Raw genomic sequence first — 22,367 nt, 5'->3', positions numbered from 1 at the left:
GAATAAAAAAAAAAAAGAATTCATAAAATTAAAAAAAATAAAATAAAATAAAAAATGAATTTCACCTACTCATTAAGATAGGACTTTTGGGGGCAATCATTTCTCTATTTTTGGGGGGAGAGCAAATATTTTTAGATATGTGAAAGCAACGAAACAGTATTTATTTACTTGAGTATATATTCATTAATTCTTTTTTTTTTTAATTAATTCTTTATTATTCATTCATTCATCCATCTATCCATCCATTCATTCACTTAAGGGTATTTCAATATTTAGTTTTCCCCATATTACTTAGGTTTTGCAACATGTAAATATTTTTAATTGATACTGTAATATAATACTTAACGCAGTTTCTCATGTGAGAGTCCTATATGCTTAAATTTTAAATATAGTATAAAACACATTTTCTCCTTTAAATAAGGACTACCTGGAAAATTCACATTAACATTAGTTTGTTAAAGTCTAATACTTGTCTTGACTGCTATTTGTGACTAATTTATTTTTAATATCCCACCAACCTTTATCCATTATTATTGATTTGTCATCATTTACTTTTCTTATTTTTCTTAAAATGCTCAGCAAATGAAAATGAAATCTGAGGAACAATAGAGCAATCTCAAAGTTATATTTCCTTTGTTCTTCTGTTTGTTTAGTCGCAGCCATTTCCAAAAGTTTCCTAATGTGCACTCAAAATCTACAATGAGACTATTAAAAGAAAAAAAATCTACTATTTATCTTCTAAGCAAACAAAAACAGATCTAATGCAAACATAGTTTCTTCTTTTCATTCAAATCATTGCAAATGATTTCAATCTTCAAAAGTTTTCAGTCACTAATCTATCAGGCATGAAGTGTGTTTACACACCAAAATAAATGAATATATGAAACGTTTCTTTGGGAATACAGAACCAACTGTTTATGTTGTGTACTTTGAGTCGATTTAAGAGTTGATTTCTGACTTGATATATACATTCCCAAGGGCTGTAAGGCTACCCATCACTCTCCTTGACAAAGCAGTAGGAAATCTGACAGTTGTTAGAAAAGATTTCAGTGACTGTCCTAAAAATAAAAGGAAAGAGTGGACTCTTGATCTTCATTCAAGTGATCTCAACTCTAGAAAGTGCCAGAAGAATGAATAGAAGTTATCGTTTCATTTTGAAATATACTGCTAATTGATATTAAAATTATAATAATTAAGTCTCTGGAGTAAACTTGAACCAAAACTGTAAAGTAAATGACTTCAACTTGGAGATCGTTGTTTTTTTGTTTTTAAAGATTTTATTTATTTATTTGAGAGAGAGCGAGAGCAAGAAAGTGAGAGCGAGAGCGAGAGCGAGAGAGAGAGAGAGCAAGTACACACAGAAGCAGAGGGAAAGGGAGAAGCAGGCTCCCCGCTGAGCAGGGAGCCCCATGCAGGGCTGGATCGCAGGACTCTGGGATCGTGACCTGAGCGGAAAGCAGATGCTTAACTGATTGAGCCACCCGGGCACCCCTAAAGTTGGGAATCTTAAAGGAGATTATTGTACATTGTTTTTTCATTCTACTGTGATTTCTAACTCTGCGAACTTTGTACCTACTAGTGCAACCCCACAACCTCTACTCCTCATGTATACCTTTGTGTGGAAACTGGACCCGTGCAGAGGACTATTCCTTCTTTCCTTTTCTTCCTCTCCTCCTTCCTTCTGGAAAACGTCTATGAAGTGTTGATTACACACTAGGTTCTAGGCTAAGAGAACATTGTGTATAAAACAGTCACAGCTCTTAATCACCCACAAAATGTGTGGCTTATTATCTAGCAGATAAAAAAGACAATAAACAAATAAGTGTACAGACATCTCTTGTATTCTATGATGCATCTCCTTAGCTTGCCTCTGATATTAGCCTGTTAATGTAAGTTGTGGTAGACAGTTCTGGTGAGACCCGACTTACCTGGTGCCGACACTCCCAATTCCTACACTAGCATCTTGCCACATTTCTTCCTCAGTGCCTTCTCCAATACCACTTAAATTATATTGACCTCTGAGCACATGCTGTTAAAAAGGCTGGGGTGGGGGGTGCCTGAGTGGCTCAGTCCTTGTGTGCCTTCAGCTCAGGTCATGATCCCAGGGTCCTGGGATCGAGCCCCGCATTGGGCTCCCTGCTCAGCGGGAAGCCTGCTTCTCCCTCTCCCACTCCCCCTGCTTGTGTTCCCTCTCTTGCTGCCTCTGTCTGTCAAATAAATAAATAAAATCTTTAAAAAAAAAAAAAAAAAAGGTTGGGGTGGGGGGTTGAAGCTCCTGTAGGCAATCCTTTCCAGCTGGAAGAAAGCAGCTAATAGATAAATGCTCTAGCCTTTCTCTATTAGGAAGTCAAGTCTAGCAGGCATTTTGATAATTATCAAGGGCTGCTAATAGAACTGATCATCTATAGTTTACTAATGTGAAATATATAATGCATCCTGATATGGAATTCTCTTTATCCCATGAATTGCTCACTTTATTCTATGATATCTCCTTGCTGGGCTCCATCCTCCCCCAAAAATATCTGCACTCAAGTCCTTGTCTCAAGTTCTACTTTTAGAGGATCAAAAATTTAAAAGAAAAACCTTCAAATTCATTAAATAAATATATAATTATAAATTACATTAGTTTTGATGACTAATAAATAAAAGAGTGTTACAACAGAGAAACATTTGTGGATTTTTCTGGGGGTGGGGAGGCTCCTGAGGAGTTAATTCTGTGGGCCTGAAATTGACCTGAGCAGCTTTTCTGAAGTATCTACAGGGCACAGGCAGCTGCTTAAATTATGAAATGCACTGGTTATTACAATGGGCCCTGTATTGAATTTGGGGATGGTTTGTTTAAGCTTGGCAGTAGTGATTATCAATAGCAGTTCGATTGATAATTTTACACTTTCTGAGAATCCTAGAGGACTCTGCTATGGCACTTTTTACATAGCAAGAAATATGCCTACCTTGCTAGAAAGGTGTGAGAAGCACCAGCTAAGACTCTATTATGAGCTTCCTGGTTCTACTGTTGTTATAAGACCACCTTGTGGTTTCTGATCAGACCAGAGAGAGAAAGCATGACAATTACGGTTCCTATAAAGCAAGAAAAATGAAAACTTGCATCTGTGATATAATCATTAGTCAAGATTCATATTCTTAATGCTGTTTCTATCTTTTATCTTTTTCCTAAAATAAACCATAGGTTAATGAGCATTGACATTTTGGGTCCTATCAATCTTCTAACACTAAAACCCAGTCTAACTCCCAATGTTTTGCAGAGGAAATCATATTTATCAGTGAGGAAGCTACATTATTTTTGTTGTTACTGCCATTAAGAACAAATTATTCAATGTCATGTTGGTTTAACATTGAAGAAGGTATAGTGTAATTTTACATACCTAACAGATTTAAAGAGACAAATCTTGTGATTGTCTCAATAGAAAAGTCATTTGAAGGGTGCCCGGGTGGCTCAGTCAGTTAAGTGTCTGCCTTCGGCTCAGGTCGTGATCCCAGGGTCCTGGGATGGAGCCCCGCATCAGGCTCCCTGCTCAGGGAGAACCTGCTTCTCCCTCTCCCTCTGCCTGCCGCTCTGCCTATTTGTGCTCTCACTCTCTCTGTCAAATAAATAAATAAAATCGTAAAAAAAAAAAAAAAAAAAGGCATTTGACAGAATTCAGTATTCATTCCTGAGAAAAGCTTTCAGCAAACTAGGAACCGAAAGAAACTTTCTCAACCTGACAAGGATCATTTATGTAAAACCTACAGCTGACATAATCCTTAATATTGAAAAGCCATGATCAGGAATAAGACAATGATGTCCACGTTTACTACTTTTATATTCAACACTGGAGTGCCGTAAGGTAGTGCAACATAGCTAGTGCAGTAAAACAAGGGAAAACATACAAACAATGAATCATGGAACACTTCATCTAAAACTAATGATGTAATGTATGGGGATTAACATAAGAATAAAAAAAAATAATTAAAAAAAAAAACAAACAAGGGAAAACAGCATCCAGATTGGTAAGAAAGACATAAAATTCATGTTTACCGTGGGATGTTGACACGATTGGCTATGTAGAAAACGTAATGGAAACTAAAATAACGTGCTAGAATTATTGAGTTGAGTAAAGTTTTAGAAGACAAATAACTGGAAAAATATATTTCCCTATACTATCAGTGAACAACCAGAATTGAAGCAATAAAAACATCAAAATTAAATACAGTTAGCAATAAATCTGACAAAAAATGTTACATTTGTACACTACAGATGGGAAAACATTGTTGAAAGTCACTAAAGATCTCAATAAAAGGAGAAATATACTTTGGGGTTGACTATCAATGTATTTAAGATATAAAATTTCTCAAACTGTAGACATAATGCATTCCCAATCAAATATCAAAGAGGTTTTTTTTTTCCCCCTAGAATTAACAAGGTGATTATAAAAGTCAAATAGAAATGCAAAGAACTGGATTAACCAAAGTTCTAAAAACACAACCTACTCTCAAGCCTCATTATAACTCTAGAATTATCAGGAAAGTATGGAATTGGAGTCAAGGTGAATGAAAAGACTTACAGAATAAAATAAAGAGTGCAGGATTAGACTTACATGTACATTGACAACTGATTTTACAAATGTGCAAAGTATACTCAAGAGAGAATGAATAGTCTTTTTGACAGATGTTACTGAGATTATGATATCCCTATTTTTTAAAAAAACCTTTGATAAATGTTTTATGCCACATGCAAAAATTAATTCAGATTGGATCATATATAAAAAGTGAAATCCTAAAATTACGGAATTTTCTGCAGAAATCTTAAGGGAAAATCTTTGTGACACTGGGTTAGGTCAATATTTCTTAGATGTAACAACAAAAGCATATTCCATAGAAGAGAATTTGATACATTGGACTTTGTGAAAAGTAAAAGCTTCTGCTTCTCAAAAGTCACTGTTAGGAAAGCAGAAACACTACAGACTCAGAGGATATTTTTTGCAAATCCTGTATCTGATGAAAGAATCCACAAAGAGCCCTCAAAAGTCAATAATAAGAAAAAAAAAAAAAAAACTAAGAACACTTAAATAGCTACTTCAAAGAAGGTATAGATTTCCAATAAATATATGAAAAGATGTTCAAAATCATTGATTAGTAAGGAAGCACAAAGCAAAACCACGATGTCACTAGATCCCTATTGTAATGGCTTAATTTGAAAAAAGAAAGAAAAAGAAAAAAGAATTGATCGTATCAAGTGTTGGCAAGGATATGGAGGAACTGAGAGACTTACACACTCCTGGTGAAAATGTAAAATGGCTTTTCTGCACTTGAACTGGTGGTGGCTGCAGGTGTACCCTCTGGGTGGAGAATATTGCCTGAGAGTTGGTGGACCAGTACCTGTCGGGAAATGCTTTGCCACCAACCACATCATGGTTGCCAAGGATCACGAGTCCATCTAGATCAATGTGGCTGAGGTTGACAAGATGACAAGCAGTTTCAGGAGCCAGGTTAAAACCGAAGCTATCTGTGGGGCCATTTGCAGGAGAGAGGAGTCAGATGGCTCCATCCTCTGACTAGCAAAGGCCATGGGTAGCATTTCAAAGAACTTCTGACTGGAGAGGATCATGGATGTGGAATATTTGTCACAAATAAATAGCAGCCCCTCCCCCCAAAAGAGAAAGAAAATGTAAATGGCACATCCACATCCACTTTTTGTGTGTTTACTATCTAAAACAGCCATTCCACTCCTAGGTATTTTTCCAAGAGAAATAAAAGCTTATTTATCTGTGTATATAAAGATTAGTACAGAAATGTTCTTAGCATCTTTATTTGTAAGAGTCATAAATAAGGAATGATCTATTAACAGGTAAGCAGATAAAAAAATTATAGTGTAGTCATACAACAGAATGCTACTCAGCAATAAAAACATAAATATGATACATTTCTAACTTCTTTATTATGCTGAATGAAAGAAACCAGGCATAGAAGAGGATATACTTGGGGCACTAGGGTGGCTCAGTGGGTTAAGCATCTGCCTTCCACTTGGGTCATGATCTCAGGGTCTTGGGATTGAGACCGGCTTTGGGCTCCCTGCTCAGCTGGGAGTGTGCTTTTCTCTCTTCCTCTGCTCTTTCCTGTCCCACTTACGTTCTCTCCCTCTCAAATAAATGAATAAAATCTTAAAGAAAAAAGAATAGTATATATTTAATTTTGTTTATATAAAACTAAAATTAAAAAATGCAAAGTAATATATTGTGACATATTTTACATTTAATATACTGTTGTCATTTAGTTTTAGAAAGTTAACTACATTTTAAAGTTATTAAAACAAGTAAAAATATATCTTTAACTTTAACTTCATTTTTAGCATTATAAGAGCTCCGCATATCTGTCTAAATCCAAATTTTATCTGGTATTATAATCCTTTCTTCCATAAAACTTCTTTAACATTTATTTTAGTAGAAGTGTACAGGTAATATATTCTCTCAGCTTTCATTTGTTTAAAAAAATCTGATTTCACCTTCAGTTCTGAAAGATATTCACTCTGGGTATAATATCCTAAGTTGAATTTTCCTTTTCATTTCATTACTTAAAGGATGACTCTCCAATGTTCTTTAGCTTACATTGTCTCTATTGGTGAATCTTACATATTTTATAATTTTATGCTTCTGTAAATAATGTGGTTTTTTTCAATGATTGACTCCAAAATTTCTTGTTTGGTTTTCAAAAGTTTGTCTTTGCTGTATCTGGAGGTATCATTTGAATTTGTGTGTTTGTGTATGTGTGTCTATGTTGGATTTTAACCTCTTTTAGATTCGCTATGTTTCTAGGGTATATTGTTTAACATTTTAAATTTTTTATGGAAAATTTCTTGACATTTTCTTTAAAAATTTATTCTATTCCTTTCCTTCTGGGATTCCAATTACATTTTAAACAGTATGTTTTCCTTAGCAACTTGTTATGTTAACTGCCTTGTCTCTTGAAAAACTGTTGTTGTTTTGTTGTTTGTTTGTTTGCTTGCTTTCTTCTCCTCCTCCTTCTCTTGGTGTTGTGTACTTTTTCACTGAAAACCTTTTCATTCTAGAAAACCTATGTAGCACACATATATGGAGCACTAAATCAATCAAGTACACCTGACTTGTGTTTAGGTTTTCTAATTCCTCTGGTTGTTTTCAGGACAACTGTTTCTCTTATCATTCCTTGTATGTGGAGGAAATAAGAGGATATTTCACAGCCCTAGTTAAAGAGCTAAGACTGGCTGTCTAAAACTGAATCTACATAATTTCATGAAATATTTGGCCAATATTATTCTCCATTTCACACAGAACAAATTCCTACTTAAGAGGATAATCTTTGGCCAAAGTCTCTTCTGAAATCCTAAATCATAATGATGCATACATTTGTTGGCTAGTAGACTGAATCACGGGGGATGGACTTATCTATATACATTGGATATAATAGCTAGGTGTTAAATTTTTATTTGGCAAATGACATTTGGTAAAAAACACTAAGGGAATACTTTGGCAAGTGGTACTATGAAAATATGGTGAAGTGAAAATAATGTACTAACTCTTTAACATGGAATACAATGTGGGGCGCCTAGGTGGCTCAATCAGTTAAGCATCCAACTCTTGATTTCCGCTCAGGTCATGATCTCAGGGTGGTGAGATTGAGCCCTGCATTGGGCTCTGTACTCAGTGGGGGAGTCCCTCTCCTTCTGCCCTTCCTCCCACCTCTCTCTCTCTCTCAAATAAACAGATAAGTCTTTTTAAAAAAAGGAATACAATGTAACAAAACTAAACAAACTGATAGGTTTCCTATATAGTTCTTAACATTAGGATAAATTAATTATTTTACAGATAGCATTAAAGTGGTAGAAACATATTCAAGATTAACTATGTTCTGTGTGGACTGAATGAATTTACGTCTTAGCCAACTATTTTGTGTATTTGAAGATATTATTTAATCCTTCAAAATAATAACAATTATGGTTCTTTTTTTAGGTTTTAGTATCCCCCTGTTAATATGGGTCACGGAGGAATAGCATTTCTTTTTTTTTTTTTTAAAGATTTTATTTATTTATTTGAGAGAGAGAGAATGAGAGAGAGCACATGAGAGGGGGAGGGTCAGAGGGAGAAGCAGACTCCCCGCTGAGCAGGGAGCCCGATGCGGGACTCGATCCAGGGACTCCAGGATCATGACCTGAGCCGAAGGCAGTCGCTTAACCAACTGAGCCACCCAGGCTCCCAGGAATAGTATTTCTTAAAATGTCTTAATAGAAACATTTCTTAAAATGTCTCAGAAATCATAACTTAAATGCAACTTTTATTGTTGGTCATCCTACTCTATCAGAAAACTAAAATAGATTCAGAGAGACAGGAAGATGGCAGTGGAGTAGGAGGACCCTAGGCTCACCTCGTCCCACGAATACAACTATTTGATAACTATCAAATCATCCTAAATACCCAGAAATTGACCTGAAGACTGACAGAACAATATCCAAAACTAATGGGAGAGAAAAGGCCACATTGAAGAAGGTAGGGTAGACACATGGTGTAGTGGAGAAACAGATCCTGCCTGCTATGGGGGGGAAGGAGCCATGGTGGTGGAGAAGGGCAAGCAAGAGAGGAACTCACAGGGAAATGCACAAGGAGAACATTTTCCCATAACTATTGGCTTGGAAAATGGGAGGGGCTGAATGTCCTTAATTCTTAAAAACACTGGGGCTTAAAAGCCTGGAGTTTTAAAAGTCAGTGGGCTTGGCTGGGGTAGAGCCTGGAGGGCACAGTGTTGCTCTTAGAAAGGAAGAATACAAACAACCCAGGGAGTGTGCAGCATGGAAACAATGATCTGAAGAGCATCTAGAGCACACAGTGGGGAGATTATTTGCTCTTCTTGGAGCATGTCCCTGAGACGCAGCATTCATGGAGACATCTTTCTAGGAACAAAGATGCTCCATTTCCCTTCCCCACCTCTCGGTATAAACACAGCACCACCTGTAGGAAGCAGCACAGTGTGGACACTGGCTGCCTAACTTGCTTACACTAAGCCACACATCCCTTAACTTTGGTGGAACTGCCCTTCTCAGTCTTGCTTGCCTCACTCCCAGCATGGCAGGCCCTTCCCCTAGAAGACCAGCTCAGACCTCTGCACATACCATTTCTCCCAACCAGAGTTTTGCAGGATTTGGGTTCTAGTTTTGCAGGGTGACAGGCCTCATTTCACAAGCAAACTAGAGTACACCTAGTTAAAACTTGTCACGTTCAGGCCAGGGATGAAGCACTACCCACAACAGACAAGAAAAGCCTCTGCAGATGACTGCTCTGAAGGACAGAGCAGTCAAAACACTATAGCAGAGAGCATGCAGCACACACTGCCAGCCCTCCCTGAAGCACCAGGCCCTGGGCACTCCATGATCTCTTCTTCATAAGGCTGTTACTTTCAGCAGGAGAGATACCTCGCTTTTCAAAGAGAAGAAGGCAGAGACTTAAACAAAATGCTAAGAAGGAGGAATTTATCCCAAATGAAAGAACAAGATAAGGCCATGGCCAGATATCTAACCAAATGAAACAGATATAAGTAACATGCCTGAAGGAGAATTTCAAGCAGCAATGATAAGCATATTCACTGAACTTGAGAAAAGAATAGAAGACATCAGTGAGGTCCTTACCACAGAGATAAAAGAGTTAAAAAGAATCAATCAGAGTTTGAGAGTGCAATAAATGAGATTAGAGACACTCTTGATGTAATGAATAGGAGGCTGGAAGAAGCAGAGGAATGATTTAATGACCTAGAAGACAATGTAATGGAAAGTAATAAAGCTGAGCAAAAGAGAGAAAGAATTGTGCAAAATGAGAATAGATTTAGGGAAGTCAGTGACTCCATAAAACATAACAACATTCATATTATAGAAGTCCCAGAAGAAGAAGAGAGGAAAAAAGGGGCAGAGAATTTATTTGTAGAAATAATAGCTGAAAACTTCCCTAATCTGGGAAAGGAAACAGAAGTCCAGATCCAGGAGACATCTATAACTCCCAACAAAATCAACAAAAGAGGCCCACACCAAGAAAACTGTAATTAAATTTGCAAAATATAGTGATAAAGAAAAAAATCTTAAAAGCAGCAAGACAAAAGATGTCCTTAACTTACAATGGAAAACCCATGAGGCTAGCAAGAGATATTTTCAACAGAAATTTGGTAGGCCAGAAGGTGGTGACATGATATATTCAATGTGCTGAATGGGAAAAATCTTCAGCCAAGAATACTCTATCCAGCAAGGCTATCATTCAGAATAGAAGAAGATGTAAAGAGTTTCCCAGACCAAGAAAACCGAAGGAGTTCATGACCACTAAACCAGGCCTGTAAGAAATATTAAAGGGGAGTCTTTGAGAGGAAAGGAGAAACCCAAAGTGGCAGTATAAAGCAGGAATCACAAAAGCAATAAAAGATGAATATTTCTGTAAAAAATAAGTCAAGGACCTCACAAAAAAAAGGTTATAAAATATAATAGCATATACCTAAAACATGGGGAGAAGAGGAGAAAAGAATGTGTTCAAACTTAATGACCATCAACTTAACATAAATTGCTATTTGTAGAGGAGGCTATATACAAACCTGATGGCAACTGAATATCAAAAACCACTAATAAACATGCAAAGAATAAAGAGAAAGAAATCCAAATATATCTCTAAAGATAATCAGCAAAACACAAAAAGAGAAAGACAAGAAAAGATCAGAGAAAATATCCAGAAAATCAGTAATAAAATGGCAATGAGGCAGGGCGCCTGGGTGGCTCAGTTGGTTAAGCGACTGCCTTCAGCTCAGGTCATGATCCCAGGGTCCTGGGATCGAGTCCCGCATCGGGCTCCCTGCTCTGAGGGGAGCCTGCTTCTCCCTCTCCCTCTCCCCCTGCTTGTGTTCCCTCTCTCGCTGTGTCTCTCTCTGTCAAATAAATAAATAAAATCTTTTAAAAAAAAAAAATGGCAATGAGGCAATCTATCAATAACTTCTGGGAGTATAAAGGGAGTAAACACTCCATCTATATGCTCCCTACAAAAGACTCACTTTAGACCTAAAGACACCTGCAGATTGAAAATGAGGAGATGAAGAAATATTTATCATGCAAATGATGTCAAAAGAAAACCGGAGTAGCAGTACTTATATAGGACAAAGTAGACTTTAAAACAAAGACTGTAATAAGAGACAAAGAAGGACACTATATAATAAATGGGCCAATCCAACAAAAAGATATAACAATTGTAAATATTTATGCACCCAATATGGGATCATCCAGACATATAAAACAATAACAAATGTAAGGAACCCATTATAATAATACGATAATACTAGGGGAATTTAATATCCCACTTACATCAATGGACAAATCATCTAAACAAAAATTAACAAGGAAACAATGGCTTTGAATGACACACTGAAACCAGATGGCCTTAATAGATAATATTCAGAACATTCCATCCTAAAACTGCAGAATACACATTCTTTTGAAGTGCGCATGGAACATTCTCCAGAATAGGAGATTAAGGCCACAAAACAGGCCTCAACAAATACAAGAAGACCGAAGTCATACCACACACCTCTTTTGACCACAACACTATGAATCTAGAAGTCAACCACAAGGAAAAAATCTGGGGAGACCACAAATACATGGAGGTTAAATAACATGCTTCAAAACAATGAATGGGTCAACCAGGAAATAAAAGAAGAAATAAAAAGGTGTGTGGAAACAAATGAAAATGAAAACACAACAGACCAGGACCTTTGGGATGCAGCAAAAGTGATCCTAAGAGGGAAGTATATAACAATACAGGCCTACCTCAGGAAGTAAGAAAAATCTCAAATAAACAACATAACCTTACGTGTGAAAGAGCTAGGAAAAAAGCAAAAAACAAGGCCTTAAGAAAAAGGAGGAAGGAAATAAAAAAGGTTAGAGTAGAAATAAATGATATAGAAACTAAAAAGAAAAAAAAAGCAATGAAAACAGGAGATGGTCTTTGAAAAAATGAAAAAAAAAATTATTAACCTCTAGCAAGATTAATCAAAAATAGAGAAGAACAGAGAAAGGACTCAAATAAACAAAATCACAAATGTGAGAAAAGAAATAACAACCAAACCACAGAAATACAATTATAAAGAGAATATTATGAAAAATTATATAACAAATTGGACAACCTTGAAGAAATGGATAAATTCCTAGAAACATATAACCTACTAAAACTGAAGCAGGAAGAAATGGAGAATTTGAACAGATGGCTAACAAGGAAATTGAATCAGTAATGAAAAAACTGTCAACAAACAAAAGTCCAGGACAAATATGGCTTCACAGGCAAATTCTCCCAAACATTTAAAGAAGAGGCAATACCCATTCTTCTCAAACTCTTCCAAAAAATAGAAAAGGAAAGAAAACTTCCAAATTCATTCTGTTAGGACAGCATTACCCTGACTACCAAAACCAGATACAGACACCACAACAAAAGAGAGCTACAGGCCATTATCTCTGATGAACATAGATACAAAAATCCCCAACAAAATACTAGCAAACAGAATACAATAATACATTTAAAAAATCACCACGATCAAGTGGGATTTATTCCTGGGTTGTGAATATTTATTCAATATTCACAAATGAATCAACATGATATATCACACAAATAAAAGAATGGATAAGAACCATATGATCATTTCAATAGATGCAGAAAAAAAATTAACAAAATACAAAATCCATTCATGATAACAAAGTAGGTTTAGAGGGAACATACCTCAACATAATAAAGGTCATCTATGAAAAGTCTACAGCTAATATCATCCCCAATGGGGAAAAAAAGAACTTTTCCTCTACAGTAGGAACAAGACAGGGATGTTCACTCTCACCACTGTTATTTAACATAGTACAGAAAGTCCTAACTACAGAAATCAGACAACAGAAAGAAATAGAAGGCATCCAAGTTGGCAAGGAAGAAGTCAAATTTTCACTGTTTGAAGATGACATGACACTCTACATAGAAAATCCCAAAAGACTCCACCAAAAAACTGGTGGAACTGGTACACAAATTCATAAGGTCATAGGATACAAAGTCAATATACAGAAATCTGTGGTATTTCTATACACCAATAGTGAAGCAGCAGAAAGAAAAATTAAGGAGTGATTCCATTTGCAATTGCACAAAAAACAAATACCTAGAAATAAACCTAACCAAAGAGGTGAAAGACCTATACCCTGAAAACTATAGGACACTTATGAAAGAAATTGAAGATGACACAAAGAAATGGAAAGACATTCTATGCTCTTTGATTAGAAGAACAAATATTTTTAAAATGTCTATAATAGAGTGCCTGGGTGGCTCACTCAATTGGATGTTTGACTCTTGGTTTCAGCTCAGATCATGACATAAGAGTCATGAGATCGAGTCCCACTTTGGGCTCAGAGCTCAGCATGGAGTCTGCTTGACCTCCTCTCTCCCTCTCCCTCCCTCTCTGCTCCACCCCCGACTCACTCACCCTCTCTCAAATAAATAAATAAATAAATAAATGAATAAAATCTTTTTAAAAAGTAAATAAAAAGTCTATACTACCCAAAGCAATCTACATATTTTATTTTTTTTTAAAGATTTTACTTATTTATTTGAGAGAGAGAGAATGAGAGAGAGCACATGAGAGGGGGGAGGGTCAGAGGGAGAAGCAGACTCCCTGCCGAGCAGGGAGCCCGATGCGGGACTCGATCCCGGGACTCCAGGATCATGACCTGAGCTGAAGGCAGTCACTTAACCAACTGAGCCACCCAGGCGCCCCTACATATTTTAAATGCAAATCCCTATCAAAGTACCAAGAGCATTTTTCACAGAGCTAGTATAAACAATCCTAAAATTTGTATGGAACCACAAAAAAACCCAAATCATCAAAGCAACCTTGATAAAGAAGAGCAAAGTTGGAGACACCATACTTCTAGAGTTCCAGTTATATTATAAAGCTTTAGTAATCAAAACAGTATGGTACGAGTATAAAAATTAATACATAGATCAAGGGAACAGAATAGAAAACCCAGAAATGAACCCACAATGATGTAGTCAATTAATCTTTGACAAAGCAGGAAAGAATATCCAAGGGGAAAAAGACTATTTCTTTACCAAATGGTATTGGGAAAACTGGACAGCTACATGCAAAAGAACAGAACTGGACCACTTTCTTGCACCATACACAAAAATAAATTCAAAATGAATTTGATAAATATAAGACCTGAATCCATAAAAGTCCTAGAAGAGAACACAGGCAGTAACTTCTTTGACACATACTGTAGCAACTTCTTCCAATTATGTCTCCTGAGGCAAGGCAAACAAAACCAAAAACAAACTATTAGGACTGCATCAAAATAAAAAGCTTCTGTACAGTGAATGAAACAACAAACTAAAGGCAACCTATGAAATGGGAGAAAATATTTGTAGATGACATATCTGATAAAGGGTTAGTATCCAAAATATATAAAGCACTTACAAAACTCAACACCAAAAAAGTGAATAATCCAGTTAAAAATTGGAGAAGACACAAACAGATATTTTCCAAAGAAGACATATAGATGGTCAACAGACACATGAAAAGATGCTGAACATCACTTATCATCAAGGAAATGCAAATCAAATCTACAATGAGATATCACCTCACACCTGTCAGAATGGCTAAAATTAACAAACAGGTGTTGGTGAGGATGTGGAGAAAGGAGAAACCTCTTGCGGTGTTGGTGGGAATGCCAACTGGTGTAGCAACTCTGGAAAACACTATGGAATTTCCTCAAAAAGTTAAAAATAGAACTACCCCATGATCCAGTAATTATACTACTAGGTATTGACCCAAAGAATACAAAGATACTAAATCAAAAGGATAAATGCACCTGAAATTTATCAGAGCATTATCTACAATAGGCAAATTATGGAAATAGCCCAAGTGTCCATCAACTGATGAATAGATATGGAAGAAGTTGTGTGTGTATACATATACAATGGTATACTAATTAGCCATTAAAAAGAATATAATTTTGCCATTTGCAAGGATATGGATGGAGCTAGAGGATACTCTGCTAAGTGAAATAAGTCAGAAGCAAATACCGTAGGATTTCACTCATATGTGGAATTTAAATGGGCAAAGGGGAAAAAAAAGAGAGGGGCAAACTAAGAAACAGACTCAACTATAGAGAACAAACTGATGGTTACTAGAGGGAGGTGAGTAGGGGGGATGGGTGAAAGAGGTGATGGGGATTAAGGAGCACACTTGTGATGAGCACCAGGTGATGTATGGAGGTGATAAATCACTATATTGTATACCTGAAAGTAATATTACACTGTATGTTAACTAATTTAAATCAAAGTGTTAAAAAAAAACACTAAAAACAATTTGTGTATACATTCACCAGTGATAATGCAGACTTAGATTATTCTTAGATTTCCTTAGTTTTAATGTAATGTCCATTTTCTTTTCTAGAATTTCATACAGGATACCACTTTACATTTATTTGTCCTGTCGCCTTAGGCTCTTCTTGCTTGTGATAGTTTCTTGGACTTCCTTGGTTTCTGATGATCTCGACAGGACTGAAAAATAATTTCAGGTATTTTGTGGGATGCTCCCCTATTGGAATTTGTTTGATGTTTTTGTCCTAATTAAGTTGGAGTTATGGATTTGGGGAAGAAGACCACAGAAGTAAAAAATCATTTTCCCCATTATATCAAGGGTAAATCCTAACATGATTTATCGTTGTTGTTGTTGATCTTGAACACCTGGCTGAAGTAGTGTTTGACAAGCTTTTTCACTGTAAATTACGGTTTCGTTTTGTTTTTCTGCCTTTCACACTATTCAAACTGTTCCAACTTTGGCATTTAGGAGCTCTTTCAGTTGACTCCTGTTTGTCTTCAATACAGCCTCATCAATGTGAGGTGTGTTTTTGCTTTTGTTTTTGTTTGGTTGTTAGTTTCTGTTTGTTTTTGTTCTTCTTAGCATTTCTTTGCTTTCTGCTCCATGTTTATCTAGTATATTTCTCCAAGGAGCTTTTTTGGTTGTTTTTATTGGAGAGTGTTATTTGAAAATACAGTCTAAGTGTTAGGTCTGTTGCTACTGGGGTATGGTTACCTTTAGGTCATCTTATCTGATAGATCAAGGAAATAAGTGTGTATATTAATCAACATATAGGCACATATTTATTAATATTTTTCTGTATGCAATATCATCTATATCTATTTGAAGTGCAATATAAGTACATTATGAGGTCCCCACTTCTTTTTTTTTTTTTTTTTTAATTTTTATTCATTTGACAGAGAGAGAGAGACAGCGAGAGAGGGAACACAAACAGGGGAAGTGGGGGAGGGAGAAGCAGGCTTCCCGCTGAGCAGGGAGCCCGATGTGGGGCTCGATCCCAGGACCCCGGGATCATGACCTGAGCCGAAGGCAGACGCTCAACCGACTGAGCCACCCAGGCGCCCCATGAGGTCTCCACTTCTTATCCATGACCACCTAGATCATTCTATTCTCATCCCCTTGCTTACCTATAATCTCTCATTTCAAAACAAAGAGAACTGGCTCCCACAATCCACAACCCATTTACTTAATTTAATTCCAGTGTATGTGGATAGTAGTATCATAGTTACTAACTCATATCCACATAGCCCATGGAAATAGTTTATAAACTAGAATACATGAAATTCCTTTTGTCTTTAATCTTGCGGATTCTATTCTTTTCCAAATTGATTTGTTCTGGCATTGCTTCCCCCTAACTTAAGTGAAAGTGTTTCATACATTTTTTTAAAAGATTTTATTTATTTATTTGACAGACAGAGACAGCGAGGGAGGGAACACAGCAGGGGGAGTGGGAGAGGGAGAAGCAGGCCTCCCGCCGAGCAGGGAGCCCTATGCAGGGCTCGATCCCAGGACCCTGGGATCATGACCTGAGCCGAAGGCAGACGCTTAACGACTGAGCCACCCAGGCACCCCTCATACATTTTTAATACTGTTAGATACTATCATAGTCTGGATGCCTTCCTGGGATATCCCAACCTCCTAAGTATTTTTTTTTAATTTGCATAAATGAAGGTTTCCCTTTTGTGCTTTAAAGTTCTCTGGATTTTGACAAATGCATAATAATCATATAGTCATCATTACCCTGTCATACAGAATACTTTTGCATGCTAAAAATTATCTGTGCTTTATGTCTACAACCCTCACACCCTATCCATCCCTAATCCCTGGCATTCACTGATCTCTTTTGTCTCCACAGATTTGCTTTTTCTACAGTGTCATGTCATTGGACTAATATGCCATGTAGACTTTTTCAGATTGGATTCTTTTACTGAGCAATATGTATTAAAATTCCTCCATATCTTTCCATTGTTTGATAGTAAATTTCCTTCTTATTTCTGAACAGTATCCCATTATATGCGTTTCTCTAATTAGGTTATTCATTTACCTATTGAAGTACATCTTGGTTGCTTCTAGTTTTTGGAAAGTTATGAATAAAGGTGCTATAAATATTTGTGTGCGGGTTTTTGTGTGGTCTTAAGCTTTCAAACTAGTTGAATAAATATGTAGGAATGTGATTTTTGGAATGCATGGTGAGATTATGTTTAGCTTTGTATAATACTGTCAAACTGCCTTTCCAAAGTGACTATATTCTCACCGGAAATGAATGAGAGTTTCTGTAGATGTGCATCCTCACCAGCGTGTGATTTTGTCAGGTTTTGTTGGTTTTGCCACTGTTGTTGTTGTTTAATTGTTGTCTTTATTATTCTAATAGATAATGTAGTGGTTTCTAATTTTTTAAATATGCTATTCCCTAATAATAAATCAGGTTCAACATCTTCTATATTCTTCGTTGTCATCTATATGCCTTCCTTAGTGAGTTGTCTGTTCAGATATTTTGCCCATTTTTTCAATGGGTTGCTTGATTTCTTGTTGTGTTTAAGATCTCTTTGCATCCTTTATCAGATACATGTTTTGCAGATACTTTTTCCAAGTCATGGTTTGTCATTCTCTTAAGAGTGTCGGTTATGGATATTCATTTGTTATAGCTCCATTTATTGGAAAGACTATTATTTCTCCATGGAACTGTCTTTGCTTCTTTGTTGAAATTCAGTTGTCTATATTTGTATGAGCCTATTTCTGGCTTTCTCTTCTGTTCTACTTATCTGTATGCCTATATTTTCACAATACCACACTGTCTTGTTTACTGCAGCTTTATAATAAATCTTGAATTATTAGTGTAGTAGTGCCAGTTCTGTTGATCTACATGCCTGTTCTTCTATTACCACACTATCTTAATTACTGTAGCCTTATAATAAATACTGAAGTTAGGTAATGTGTGTTTTATAAATTTGTTCTTCTTCAGTATCAGACAAGCTATTTTTTTTAATCTTTTGGCTTTTCATAGAAACTTTACATTCAGTTTATCAATATATTAGAATTATTTTCTGTATTTAGATTAGGTTTGAATTAAATTTATAGATTAAAGTTGAAAGTTAACATCTTAATCATAGTGAATCTTTCAGTCCATGAACAAGGACTCTCTCCTCACTCATCCTTGATTTTTCTTGAGGGTCTTCTTAGACTTATGCATTATTTAGAACTGTGCTGCTTAAATTCTAAATATATAAGGATTATCCTGCCTGTTTCCATTATTTACTTCTAGTTTAAATCCATTTTGGTTTTGAACATATTTTATTTTATATCTATCATTTTAAACATGTTAAAGTTCTTGACACAAAGTGTATCCTATCTTCATGAATATTTCATTTGTTTTTGAGAAAAATGTGTATTTTGCTACTGAAGGATGGCGTATTTCATAAATGTCAATGAGGTCAAATTATTTAACAATAGTCAAGCAATTTAACTTACATATATATAAGTATATGTATATGAATATATATGCATATGTATATATATGAATATACATATATTCTATAGAAGGAAGAGGTATTAGAATTTGAAGAGTGAACAAATCTATTTCAAATTTAATAGGCTATAAAATATGTTTCTATTATAAGATGGTAGAAAAGAGAGGGGACAGAAAAAAAAAAAAGATAGAACATGGTCATTTCAATATACCACATCCTGGTGATTTTAGTTTTAATATGCAGCACTAAGACACACAACACACATACACCCAAGCAAATGAAAACCACCACCACTAACACAAACTTTTTTATGACTTAGGTGGAGAAAAAGTTAAAATCCACCTGGTCCTGTGTAGGTGACATACTTATTGGAAAATTACAGAAACCCTCATTATTCCCTAGACAATTAGTTTAAAAGATCAGCAGTTCAGGGCAAGTCAGAATTCTCTAACTCTGAAAAGGTTAGCCTAGTCAAGTTTCTCTGGCATCATAGGAAATTTCTTTAAAGCAAAAAAGTATAATCAGAACTCACCTAGAAGACTCTATTAGCCTCTTTATAATCACACAATTGAAGTTGTCCTAATCATCTGCTAACATTTCTTGAGCTATTACATATCCCCTTTCATGAATTTATCTCCTATAATAATGTTTACTTGAATATATATTAAATCATTGAATACCAGTCTCTTGTTTGTCACTCTGAATGTCACTTGACAGGTCCCAACGTATCTAAAGGTCAGTAATGTTTAAATGAATATTCTTAACTGTTACTGTCTCCTATTTGTGGCAGACTCTTAAAAGAAGGTTGCAAAATTTTTAGTCTTTTATGTACCCCAAAAGCATATGATCTTCTCTGTGTTTTAATCTATCGCAAAGCCGCACAAAGTCATTTCCCATTTTTAACACGTACATTCTAATTGCTGCTGAAAAATATCTTTTAACACTTTTTTTCACTTAATGTACAGTTACTTTGTTCTGAGATAAATAAAAAAATGATGCTTGCTTATACTTGGAACTTATGCGTAGATATATAGATAGATAGATAGGATGGTGACCTCGTATACTTAGAGGAAACTAAAAACATTATAAATTATTTCTTTTAAATATAAAATGTTATAAATTATAATGTTGGTAATAGTAGAAGTAGCAAGTGTAGCAGAAGTGGCAAGAGCGACCATAGAAACAGAAGCATGGTTTAGATAGTGAAAATGTTGGAGCACTGTCCTAGTCTACTCTGCTCTCAATAAATATTACTGTACTCTTGGACAGGGCTTTTTTTTTTTTAATTTTTAATCATTTTTATGTCATTTCCTTTTTTCTTATCTGAGATGACTGGCTTAGCCTCTGCATTTCTTTCTAACTAAAATGTTGAATCTACCATTTGTACATCTGCATTTGGGGGAGAGGTGTTATCTAATTAACTTCTTTACAAATAGAGGGTTAATAAGCTTTAATAGAGAAGTTGGGCTGTATGACAGTTTGAAATGTGGTCTAGAGTGATAGAGTGATAGAATGATTACCCATCAGTGTTAATGAACTAAAGGAGAGACAATAAGACAACAAAAGTTTATTGAAAAAATAAGGAGTTGTATAAACTTGACATTTATGTGGAAGACAAAGTATTTCTGACAGCACATTTCTTTGGATTTGTGAAGACATTCAACCATAGAAATTTAGCAAATCTTTAATGAATGAAGGGATAAAAGTGAGTGTTAATTTGAAACAATGAATATAATTAGATTCTGAAGGTTGGGTTTAATTGAATTTCCTTGGGCTATTAAAAAGAATCTGAATCCAGGAAATCGGAGGGGTCCAGTTCAAATTTAACTCATGGTTAGTTCTAAGCCATTTACTGCCTCAAGACACTTTTCTTCCAGAAGGCATTTTTCAGAAGTGAAGGGTGAAGAAAGTTGCTCTGAATGTAGAGTGAACTTATACCAGGAATCATGTAAAAAAAGAGAATGGATGTTGTAAAATAGATTACCTGTAACTATGTGACTTCAGGAGGAGAAGGGTGTACAATAAATGCCTGGTTTAACATATGAAATACAAGATGTATAGAAACAGATACTTGTAACAGTACAATTCAACAGAGTACACAAGAATGTGTGAGGTCCCAAAGAAGCAATTCTGTAGACTGGTAACTGAGTTCTCCAGAGGAATTAACGAAATCAAATACATGCCTTCTTAGGTAATTTTAAAACTATCTCGATTGTCTTTATTTTTCATTTACATATAATTTTAAAATAAATCTTAATGTCATAAACATAGCACAATCACTAGCAATGTCTCTGAACTAATAGTTTTGTGTTGTTGATGTTAGATCACTGGGATTATTCAAGCTAATAATATTCAATGCCAAATTTAGATATCAACAGGTACTCAAAGAACATGAATACGAATTTGACAGAATATGTGATCCATATACACAATGGAATATTACTCAGCCATCAGAAAGGATGAATACCCAATGTTACATCAATATAGATGGGACTGGAGGAGATTATGCTAAGTGAAATAAGTCAAGCAGAGAAAGTCAATTATCATATGGTTTCACTTATTTGTGGAACATAAGGAATAGCATGGAGGACATTAGAGGAAGGAAGGGAAAAATGAAGACCACAGAGAATTTCTGAAAACTATGCACTTCCTTGATTTTCCAAGTGCAAGTATGTTAAAACATAAAACACATACTAGAAAACAATGATCAGTTAGAACCTATAATATGCATATGTATTTTCTGAGAACAATGAGTGATTGTAGTTGCAAAATGATAAATGTAGAGTAATTTTGTGCTTTTGTTCAAAGGTGAAAAAAATTTTTGCGTGTATGATAAAGGTATAAACAATCTCAACTCATGAAAACGGATGAATTTATTTGAAAATATTAAATTCTACATTTGTTCTTTTCTTGCTTGCTTCCTCATAAGCTTATTTAAGGTAAAAAATGTATGAAATAAAAATGTGAAATATCAGTCAGGGACTTTAGTCAAATAGCATACTGAAAGTATATTGCATAGCTTAAGGAATCTCTGGGTGGGCCAAAAACAAGACTTGAAGTTCACACAGTTGGGAACAGTACCCAAAGAAATAGAACAGAGATGTTCCTCCCAACAATGTGCAGTGGATACCTCTGATATGTCCACATCTGGAAGCCAAATTTGACATGGGTCCTGATTTTTTGTACTTTTTTTTTTTTTATGTTATGTTAGTCACCATACAATACATCATTGGTTTTTGATGTGGTGATCCACGATTCATTGTCTTCATATACCACCCAGTGCTCCATGCAGTACGTGCCCTCCTTAACACCCATCACTGGGCTAACCCATCCCCCCACCCCCCTTCCCTCTGAAACCCTCGGTTTGTTTCTCAGAGTCCATAGTCTCTCATGGTTCATCTCTCCCTCCGATTTCCCCCCCTTCATTTTTCCCTTCCTTCCTCTAATGTCCTCCATGCTATTCCTTATGTTCCACAAATAAGTGAAACCATATGATAATTGACTTTC

The 22,367-nt window shown here is 35.6% G+C and overlaps 1 pseudogene; it reads left to right on the top strand.

Moving 5' to 3' along the window:
- Positions 1-2,805: 2,805 nt before the first annotated feature.
- Positions 2,806-5,591, top strand: LOC145718121 (small ribosomal subunit protein eS21 pseudogene; annotated as a pseudogene).
- Positions 5,592-22,367: the final 16,776 nt, after the last annotated feature.

The sequence above is a fragment of the Leptonychotes weddellii genome, unplaced genomic scaffold (assembly GCF_054177405.1).
Source record: "Leptonychotes weddellii isolate Sample4059 unplaced genomic scaffold, ASM5417740v2 HiC_scaffold_110, whole genome shotgun sequence".
Taxonomy (NCBI): Eukaryota; Metazoa; Chordata; class Mammalia; order Carnivora; family Phocidae; genus Leptonychotes; species Leptonychotes weddellii.
This window is presented reverse-complemented; position numbering and strand designations above follow the sequence as displayed.